Source organism: Cyprinus carpio, chromosome B1 (assembly GCF_018340385.1).
Source record: "Cyprinus carpio isolate SPL01 chromosome B1, ASM1834038v1, whole genome shotgun sequence".
Taxonomy (NCBI): domain Eukaryota; kingdom Metazoa; phylum Chordata; class Actinopteri; order Cypriniformes; family Cyprinidae; genus Cyprinus; species Cyprinus carpio.
This window is the reverse complement of record NC_056597.1, coordinates 6,757,413-6,767,782: the sequence shown is the minus strand read 5'-3', so window position 1 is coordinate 6,767,782 and position 10,370 is coordinate 6,757,413.

Genomic DNA, 10,370 nt, shown 5'->3' with positions numbered 1-10,370 from the left:
CCAGTCTCTGGCACATTCCAGGTCTCTCTGGCATATTGAATATGAGGTTAAAGTTTCAATCAACCTTGAAAGGGAGAGGCATTTTTCATCGGCTAGCTGGTGTATCAAGTTGATGCACTCAGAGTTAGTGTACAGTTCTGTCCAGACAATACTTCATCTGCTATACATATACTAAAATTGACTACACTATAACAAAAAATGCATTATCAAAATATTTATTGTGGTTATTCTTAAACTTGAGTCTGGCAAGTTTGAATTTGCACTTAACTATAGTGATATGCAATCAATACTAGTTGTTTTCCCCTAAGGTGATCACTTGTATCTATTTCTATGAATCTCAGATTCCTTTATGGGTCCGTTAAGAACCACAATGACTCTAACAAGACAGATTCAGGGCCTGTTGAATGGCTCGTCACAGTCTGTAATAGATCCAGCCACGACGGAGTAGCGTAAATGTAATCTAATCAGAGAGTGCCTATTATACATTAGCACAGACTGCGGTAGAGGTGCAGGACAAGTTATCCAAATGAGCGTTTGAGCAGGATGAGAGTCAGGCCGTGGACGGGTAATGAAAGGGCAAGAGAGTAGCGCTCAGCTTTTCAAACCTTTCACTGTCATTACTAATTCATGTTGCTCCTTCTCGCTCCTAATGAGAGAGAGAGTTGGGGGAAAGGGAGAATGGTGCGGGATAATGTGCCGTGAAATTGACTCATTCGCAAGAGGAGGAAAGGGAGAGGAGATCAACTTTTGATTTTAAACTGCCCTCCGAGGAAATGATGGTGAATTTAGTGATCCTGACAAAAAGAGGGGACTGTTTATTTAGTTTGGCTTTTTTCTTGACAGAGAAAGAAGTAACGAAGTTAACAGACAAAATGTACAGCAGCCCCAAAAAGCATCTGGACACTCAAGCCACACTGAAAAATGTATGATTGACTTGGCATTATCAAAATACCAAACCAGAAATATAGTACAAACAACTGAAGGTTTTGAAGTGTTCAGCTTCAAACTATAAAAGACACATTGTTCAAATTGTTAGGACACTTTGTAAAATGTCAGTGCATGTTCCTGCTTAATGTGAAAAACTGCACCTGTGGTTCCTCTGCTAACATCTGTGTGAACCTGAAGATAAATGACTTCATTCATCTATTAAAACTGACCTTGGGACTGGCTGCTGAAAGGTAATTTTACAATAAGTTTAAATTTGTTAACATCATGAACTAACAATGAACAATACTTTTACAGCATTAATCTTGGTCAGTGTTCATTTATAATAGTTTTAACATTGAAAGCAAAATTAACATTAGTTAATTTATTATGAATGCATTAACCGATCATAAATTAACATTTATTTTAAAAATAAAATTAAGGAACGAGTTTTCAATTTAACATTTATGAAAATGGAAATTAATCTATTTTAAATTGACAAATTAAGTCATATTTAAACTACTTAATTTATCTTTTAAATTTAGATCAATTAAATATCTTCTAAATTATCTTTTGTAACACAATACATTTTTAATTAACATCATAAATGAGGAAAAAATGATTTTGTTCATTCTTAGATCATGATACTGATGATCCATTAATAAATGCTAAAAAACTACTGGTAATGGCAAAAATGGCTCAGAAATTACAGAGAAAGCTTCTAGCAGATGACACTTGATTTGATATTTTGTATCATATACAACAAAATAGGTCCAAAAATAATTTTGGGGGCTGAAGGTATCATTTAAACTACACATCTGAGACCTGTACATAGGTACACATATAACCCAAAATCATTCATGCCAACAATATTATTAGTAAATTACAGCTATAAAACAGTGGTTCTCAAAGTGTTTCTTCAGGAGATTTCCAAGAGGGTCTCAAGATAACTTAAAATTAAATAAGACAAAACAAGCATTAAAATAAACTAAAATTAAATTTTCTTTAAGAATATTAATTCACTCCCTCAACAATTCATTCATTCATTCACTCATTCATTTTAAGTGATTTCTAGACCTGGAAAAGTCATGAAAAATCATAAAATCTTAAACCTGACAAATACTAAACAATTCATGAATATTCACTGGTTAAAAAGAGTGGGAACTGTGGAGAACATTCAGCGCTTAAAATATCTGGAATCCTGCTATTTAATTTAGTGTCTGGCCTTCGGATGTTGTTATGGACAATGGGGAGCCTTGGAGTCAAAAAGGTTGAGAACAAAATATACAGTAGCCTGACACTCAAAAGTTTGATGCATTTTAAACAATGGTCAACAACAAAGTTGTCAGAGGCCCCAGGGCCTTGCGCTCAGAGGCCTGTATTCACCCCACACACAAAATGATTTCGATAGGCAAACTTGAACGTGTGCCAGTGACTGTTGCTACAATGTGAAATAAATAAGGAAATGAGAAATGTTATTAATCCCAGTCCAGGCACCTCCTCAGCATAAATAGTGGCTTTATAAATCATTATCAAAGCTCTGATGTTGTACATGAATGTTGAACACATTTTCGTTCTTGTAAATGCGACTATATTTCTCACAACTGCTACAGTATTTCTTAGGTTTATGACAATTTTCTGATATTTGGACATTGTATCTTGCAATTAAAAATCTGCAGGAAGATCATTTTATTAAGTCAGTTTACGTTGTAAATAATGAAAGGCTGAAGTTATGATCTTAGTTTTGGTTACAGGTTTGGAATAACGTGAGGATAAATAAATGATGACAGAATGATCTTTTTTTGTGTGTGTGAATATCCCTTAAACTCACAACTGCAGTATGTCAAATCAGAATTACAAGATTGTTTTTGTGTGGTTTCGTAGTGAAAACTGCAATAAGTGTGGGCCTCAAAAAAGCATAGAATCAGTTGTTGGTCAAGATGGAAACCTGGACAACAACCCACTCTAAGACATTTCTCACATTACCTTTTGCTGTAAGGATTTGTGTGTAATGAGAATGTATTGTTTTGTTTGTTTGGTCTGTTTTTGCCATTGCCTTGTCACTAGATATGTGTGCGAGTGTGTGTGTGCTCTCACTCAAGCTGCTTGACAGGGGCACTGGGTGCTTGAGAGGACTTATGTCCCTTCGCTGGACTTCTGACAGCTGGATTGGCTTGTTTTCCCTCCCTCTCCCTGGGGGCTTCGCTGTCAGCTCTATACTCAGGCAGATTGTGAAGAGAGAGATTAATGGACAATGAGGATGGCAGAAAGGGAGAGACATTGAGAGAGGGAGAAGAGAAAAAGGACGAGAAGAGGCCAACTGCCATCTGCTCATTTCCTTTTAATGGACAAAGCAAACAGCAGGAGACAGTGCTGCCGACAAATCTGGATTTTCTTTATTACATGAACACACGCTCTAATTTGTTGAGGTTGACAAAGGCAGAAACATGGCTTCTTTTTCTTCTATTCAGGTCTTTTAGCCTCCATTCTTCGGTTCTTTTTTTATGGAAACAAGTGTGATTTGGTCATTATCTGTCTGGCTTTCAAGCAAAATGTTGGTTGGTTTCTATTTAGCTTCCATGCATGTTACATGAGCACACTATTCAAAAAGTTGTTTAATAAAATATGTAATGAAGTACATCAGAAAAATAATGACTGTCTTTGTTAAGTTAATACGTTTCACATTCAGTGAATCTGAATTTGACGTTATATACAATTAGCTACTTCTAGTGAAAGATCGGGGCTGTTTCACCTCTTCATGAAAAAAAGTTAAAATAGTTTAATTTAGTATTACGATAGGACAAAAAAAAAAGGAATGAAACAAAAAGGAAAGGAATGAATTCAATAGGACTATTAGCAAACATTTTGCTACTAAAATGATGCATGAGAATTAAGGTGTTAGCAGATGAATTCAAGACTGATCTGGGATCCATTTTCCATTTCTTCCACGCACATGTGAGATTTGACTGCTCTGAGATTATGATCAAAGAGCAGTTTGTACTTCTGCAAAGTCCTTGCATGACAGACCCATGTAATTCAGGCCGGTCATAAAAACTAATTAGACTTACCCGCTTTAATTTAAGGCATCTGCAATTGGTTTCCCATCATCTCATTATGGGTTATATCCTCTCAAAATGATACAGTCCTGTAATGGATAATGACATGATTAAAATGATGCTAAAGCAGTAACTGGGAAAGAATGTTGTCATGGTACTGTTGCCTGTTGTGTAGGCTCTATTCGAGCAGAATTAAAGACCTTGCCCTTATTGAAGGTGGCACCATTTTTGACAGAATTTTACTGTTGTTTAACAACATAGTAATTGTTTAGCTGACAGAAAGTTTTCTAAAAAAAAACTAAGTTGATCTCAATTACATGATTTCATTTTACTTGTTAACTCAAAATGCATGGTCCCTGATAAAGATTAGCTATTTCCTACAACGTTCAGACAACTGGAGCACCCCAGGAACCTCCATCGCTTGGTGATAGTTGGGACACAGAAGCTGGATGTCTTCTATCATCTCTATAGTCAAGACTGCTGTGTCCCATTTCATGATTATCTTATGAAAACCAGCAACTCCCCGTAAGCATTGCCACCGCCAGCCCCGCAACACGTCTAAACACCCAACAGATGGTCATTACACAAACAAGCTAATTTATCTCAAAGCCAGCAGTGGGGAACAAACAAAAGTATTTTACTTAATGTAGCAGCTTGACGTTGACTTGCAGCTGAGCTTTCAAACCGGCTCAAATGAAAGATGTCTTGCATGTTTTCATTAATTCTCCAGCAGAGAAAGCTCTTGTTTGCGAAATTGAAGTCAGACGATAGCAATGATCATTTATCAAAAGCCAAACGGCCTGTTTCATGATCGGAAACTATTTAAAGGCATATTGGCTCTATTTCTTGCATAATGCGGTAGCTACTGCTTTATTCTTCTACATTCATTTATTTCATATCATATCACAGAGCTTAAAAGTTCAAAGTTAGAATATGTGAATGTGCGCGTAGCCTACTTTATGGACAGACAATAGGCTATTCTTTGTAAGTGACAGATAACCCCAACCTGTAAGGAATTTGGAAAAAAAAAAAAAATTAGGGGGTGGGGGGCTGGGGGGTACTTAACTAGTAACGCAATACATATTGCTCGGGGTTTTGGTAATCGTTGTCTGTGCTGCCCCCGTGTGGTCATAAAACCACAGTGCAGCAGTTTAGAATCTATGTTTAGAATAGAACTTTGTCTATGACTATTGTTGAACAAATGTTGATAGGTTCATTTCACTTTTTTCCCTCTGAGAGACAAGACACTTGTGTCACAGACAGTGTTCTGCTTCACATTTCATCTCATTAAATACGCATGTGAAAGTGAAAATAAACAAAGATGAATAATAATAAATATAGCTTCTTACAGTAATTACTGGTGTTATAGACATTTTAAGATGATTTGACCCCAAAAGACTGAAGAATCATAAATACAAACACTAATAATATTTAATGATTTGGTACTTTTGACCAATAGGTGGTGCAATATATATTTTTAAACTTTTTGTATACTTTATACGTCATGTAATTTTTGGCCAAACTGTTTGGAAAGAACAATTTTTCGTATCTCTTGAGCAGTAGGTGGCATTGTGCTGAAATTCTGCAGGTGGTTCAGGTCAGTTTGTGATAACAAACTAGTTTGGTCTGAATATGATAAAGTGTTGAGAAGGTATAGCCTCATATCCACTTTGTTTAACTCTTTGTCAAATTTATTTCAACGAGGGTTGTCTGAAAATGGTCTAGGACGAGTTCGAAAAAGTAGGCTTTTTACATAGCATCAAATAGACTATTTGTGGAAAATCTAACATATATGGTTATATAAACGGGATATATCACCCTCCGAAGGGCACTTCAATCATGGACGCCATATTGAAGGGTCGTTCCAAACAGAAGTGCTCAAAACTGGCCACTTCAAAAGGCCCTTCGGAATGAAGGATTTCGAAGGAGACAACTGATGGACACTTTGGGACCCATGATTCTTTGCACAGATACTTTGCATGATGACGGAGCCTCCATATGGGTATGGGATGATGATGCAGAAGGGCACTTCAAGAATCAGTTGTTTGATCCCCTACACCCTTCAGTCCTTCAAAACTCTCACTCTGGAGGGTTAACCCTTTGAAGAGATTAGGGGATGAGCCCTTTCGAATGGAACACAGGGGATGATATGAATATTGTGTGTACAGTCGTGGCCAAAAGTTTTGAGAATTACATAAATATTAGTTTTCAAAAAGTTTGCTGCTAAACTACTTTTAGATCTTTGTTTCAGTTGTTTCTGTGATGTACTGAAATATAATTACAAGCACTTTATATATTTCAAAGGCTTTTATCGACAATTACATGAAATTTATGCAAAGAGTCAGTATTTGCAGTGTTGGCCCTTCTTTTTCAGGTCCTCTGCAGTTCAACTGGCCATGCTCTCAATCAACTTCTGGGCCAAATCCTGACTGATAGCAACCCATTCTTTCATAATAACTTCTTGGAGTTTGTCAGAATTAGTGGGTTTTTGTTTGTCCACCCGCCTCTTGAGGATTGACCACAAGTTCTCAATGGGATTAAGATCTGGGGAGTTTCCAGGCCATGGACCCAAGATTTCAACATTCTGGTCCCCGAGCCACTTAGTTATCACTTTTGCCTTATGGCACGGTGCTCCATCGTGCTGGAGAATGCATTGTTCTTCACCAAACTGTTGTTGGGTTGTTGGAAGAAGTTGCTGTTGGAGGGTGTTTTGGTACCATTCTTTATTCATGGCTGTGTTTTTGGGCAGAATTGTGAGTGAGCCCACTCCCTTGGATGAGAAGCAACCCCACACATGAATGGTGTCAGGATGCTTTACTGTTGGCGTGACACAGGACTGATGGTAGCGCTCACCTTTTCTTCTCCGGACAAGCCTTTTTCCAGATGCCCCGAACAATCGGAAAGGGGCTTCATCGGAGAATATGACTTTGCCCTAGTCCTCAGCAGTCCATTCACTATACTTTCTGCAGAAGATCAATCTGTCCCTGATGTTTTTTTGGAGAGAAGTGACTTCTTTGCTGCCCTTCTTGACACCAGGCCATCTTCCAAAAGTCTTCGCCTCACTGTGTGTGCCTGATGCGCTCACACCTGCCTGCTGCCATTCCTGAGCAAGCTCTGCACTGGTGGCACTCCGATCCCGCAGCTGAATCCTCTTTAGGAGACGATCCTGGCGCTTGCTGGACTTTCTTGGATGCCCTGAAGCCTTCTTTACAAGAATTGAACCTCTTTCCTTGAAGTTCTTGATGAACCTATAAATTGTTGATTTAGGTGCAATCTTAGTAGCCACAATATCCTTGCCTGTGAAGCCATTTTTATGCAACGCAATGATGACTGCACGCGTTTTTTCTTTGTAGGTCACCATGGTTAACAATTGAAGAACAATGATTTCATACATCACCCTCCTTTTAACATGTCAAGTCTGCCATTCGAACCCAATCAGCCTGACATAATGATCTCCAGCCTTGTGCTCGTCAACATTCTCACCTGAGTTAACAAGATGATTACTGAAATGATCTCAGCAGGTCCTTTAATGACAGCAATGCAGTGGAAAGGTTTTTTTTGGGATTAAGTTAATTTTCATGGCAAAGAAGGACTATGCAATTCATCTGATCATTCTTCATAACATTCTGGAGTATATTCAAATTGCTATTATAAAAACTTAAGCAGCAACTTTTCCAATTTCCAATATTTATGTAATTCTCAAAACTTTTGGCCACGACTGTATGTTTGAAACATTGTATGGTATAAGAGTCGTAAAACACTAGAGTGCCACCCAGTGGCCGATTTCTTTCAAATTTCTTACACACCTCTAAGAACATGAGTCAAACAGGCACAGTGAGTTTCGTTCTGATTGGCCTCCGGGTGCTCAAATTTGATTTGCTGTTGACAGCCATGTTTTTCATAATATGCCAGTGTCCTCATAGATATTGGTGGCACCTTGGACAAAGACATGGCATCCCACATTTCAAGGCAATCGGACTAACAGGTGCTTCAACTACGGGTGCTATTGCTTTCTTTAGCTTTTGGTTTCACTATTGTCCCCTTAAAACCAGGCCTGAGTTTCAGGCTGGGAAATCTCACACTCATCCATGTCACAACAAATTCTGGAACAGACAACCCTATTATTTGTATGGCCATCACAAAGGACTAAACACTTAGGCTGGGGCCGTGCAAAATAATTAAAAGTTCTTGAACTCACCTTTACTTCCATTTTCCTTTTCCTCATTTTCCCCAATATCTCTGTTCATCTCTTGCGTAGCCTATACTGTATGTGTGTGTTTTTTTCTTGTACCTGTCACTTCTTCACCAGCAGGTCTACTGGTATGAACAGAAATGTTTACACCTAGTTACAAAACAACAACCTCATTCTAATTTGTTTGCACAGAATGTTGATATTTAACTTAAAATGACTTAAATACCCAAGATTTAGTTAGTTCACCCAAAAATGAAAATTCTGTCATTAATTACTCACCCTCATGTCGTTCCAAACCCGTAAGACCTTCGTTCATCTTCAGAACACAAATTAAGATATTTTTGATGGAATCTGAGAGCTCTCTGACCCTCACATAGACAGCAAGGGTACTAACACAATCAAGGTCCAGAAACATAGCAAGGACATCGGTAAAATAACCCATGTGACATCAGGGGTTCAACTATAATTTTACAAAGATACGACAATACTTTTTGTGCGCAAAGAAAACTAAAATAACGACTTTATTCAACAATTCGTCTCCTTCTTATCAACCTGGTGCTATTTTGGAGAGCATCCACTGAATGTAAACAGCGTATACTGTTCTGTGTCAGCTGCGCCACGCGGACACGTTGTTTTTGTTCAGATCAAATCGCAAACAACGTAGAAAACGTATCCGTGTGGCGAATTCAGCAAATCAGGACACAAGTACTGAGCCTATCAGTGGAGATATGTTCCTTCAGATCAAAACCCGGCTGACCATGCTTCTTGTGGGCTCACTGTAAAGGAACTCATAGGATCTAACTGGTTTACTGGTCCAAGTTTTCTATTCATTCATTCATTTTTCATTCATTCCTTTTATTTATAAAGCACTTTAGACCTTTGGACCTGCAAAAGCAAAGGCCTGATTCCCATTCAGCTTTAAATGAGTTCGTGGGACAGTAAGAAACAACTTATTTGTTGATCTTAAAGACCTAGATGACTGTCGGAAAGTAATCAGCTCAGACACATAAGCAGGAGCCATTCCATGCACTGCCTTGAACACATACAACAGAACCTCATATTTTATCCGGTAGCCATCTGAGTGAGGCCAAGCCTAGCTGCTGCATTCTGAACTAGTTGCAAATGTGAAATAATGGTCTGACAGGACCCCACATATAAAACATTACAATAGTCCAGACGAGACAATATAAAGGCATTAATAAACTTTTCTAAATCTTTCATCGATAAAATAGGTTTTAATCTATGGAATTATTTTTGTGTTAGGGTTAGGGTTGGGTTAGGGTAGTGGTGTAGTGGTGCCTGGAGAAGTGGGTATACTCTTAATTTATGCCCCCATTTTTTAAAAGCGGCCCAGCAAAGGATGAACAGCCTTGTTATAAAAAGTGACATGTAAGACTAGTCTTGTATATTTAGTTCACCCCAAAATGGGCCAGTAGTATTTGCACATTCATTATGAAATTAATATTAGCCACAAAAGAGGTGCAGATTTTGCAATAAATAATTAAAGTGTAAAAAATTACATAGACTGCAGCAATTAACATTTTGTCAGAACCTCTAGTAGACAAGCTATTTTGTTTAGTTATCTGTAGGAGAATCATGATCTCTAATTGATACCAAGAAAAAAGAGAGAGAGAGAAAAAAAATTGTGTTCAATTTATCCAGAATTGTTCAGCTCTACTCCTATGGCAGTAACGGGCAAATAGTAACCTCCTACCCCCCCCCCCCAATACCTTTTACAATTAATGTATATACTATATAGTGCAAAAAAAAAAAAAAATTAAATATTTAATAAATATTGTTTATTGAATTTTTAATAAATTTATGTGAAGTTGAAGCTGCGATATCAAACATGACCACAAGGAGACGCCAAAAGACACTACTACTACTAATAATAATAATAAACATAAACATAATCATCTCATCATCCCTAGCATCTCAGTTTTCATCTCAGTGTGATGCACCTGAACAAAATTCACAGTCATAATTCATATTCAGCCATATTTATTTATTTATTTATTTATTTATGTTTGTTTCACAATTTGGTACTTCGCCCCCATATTTATCTTTCTCAAATTAAAGTTGTTGAGGAATCTACAACATAGCCCTAAACTGTGTACATTAATTTCAATTAAAATCTTTTAATTTTGTGCATGAATTTATAGTAATAAATATAGTTATATATATTTTGTTTCATCCCC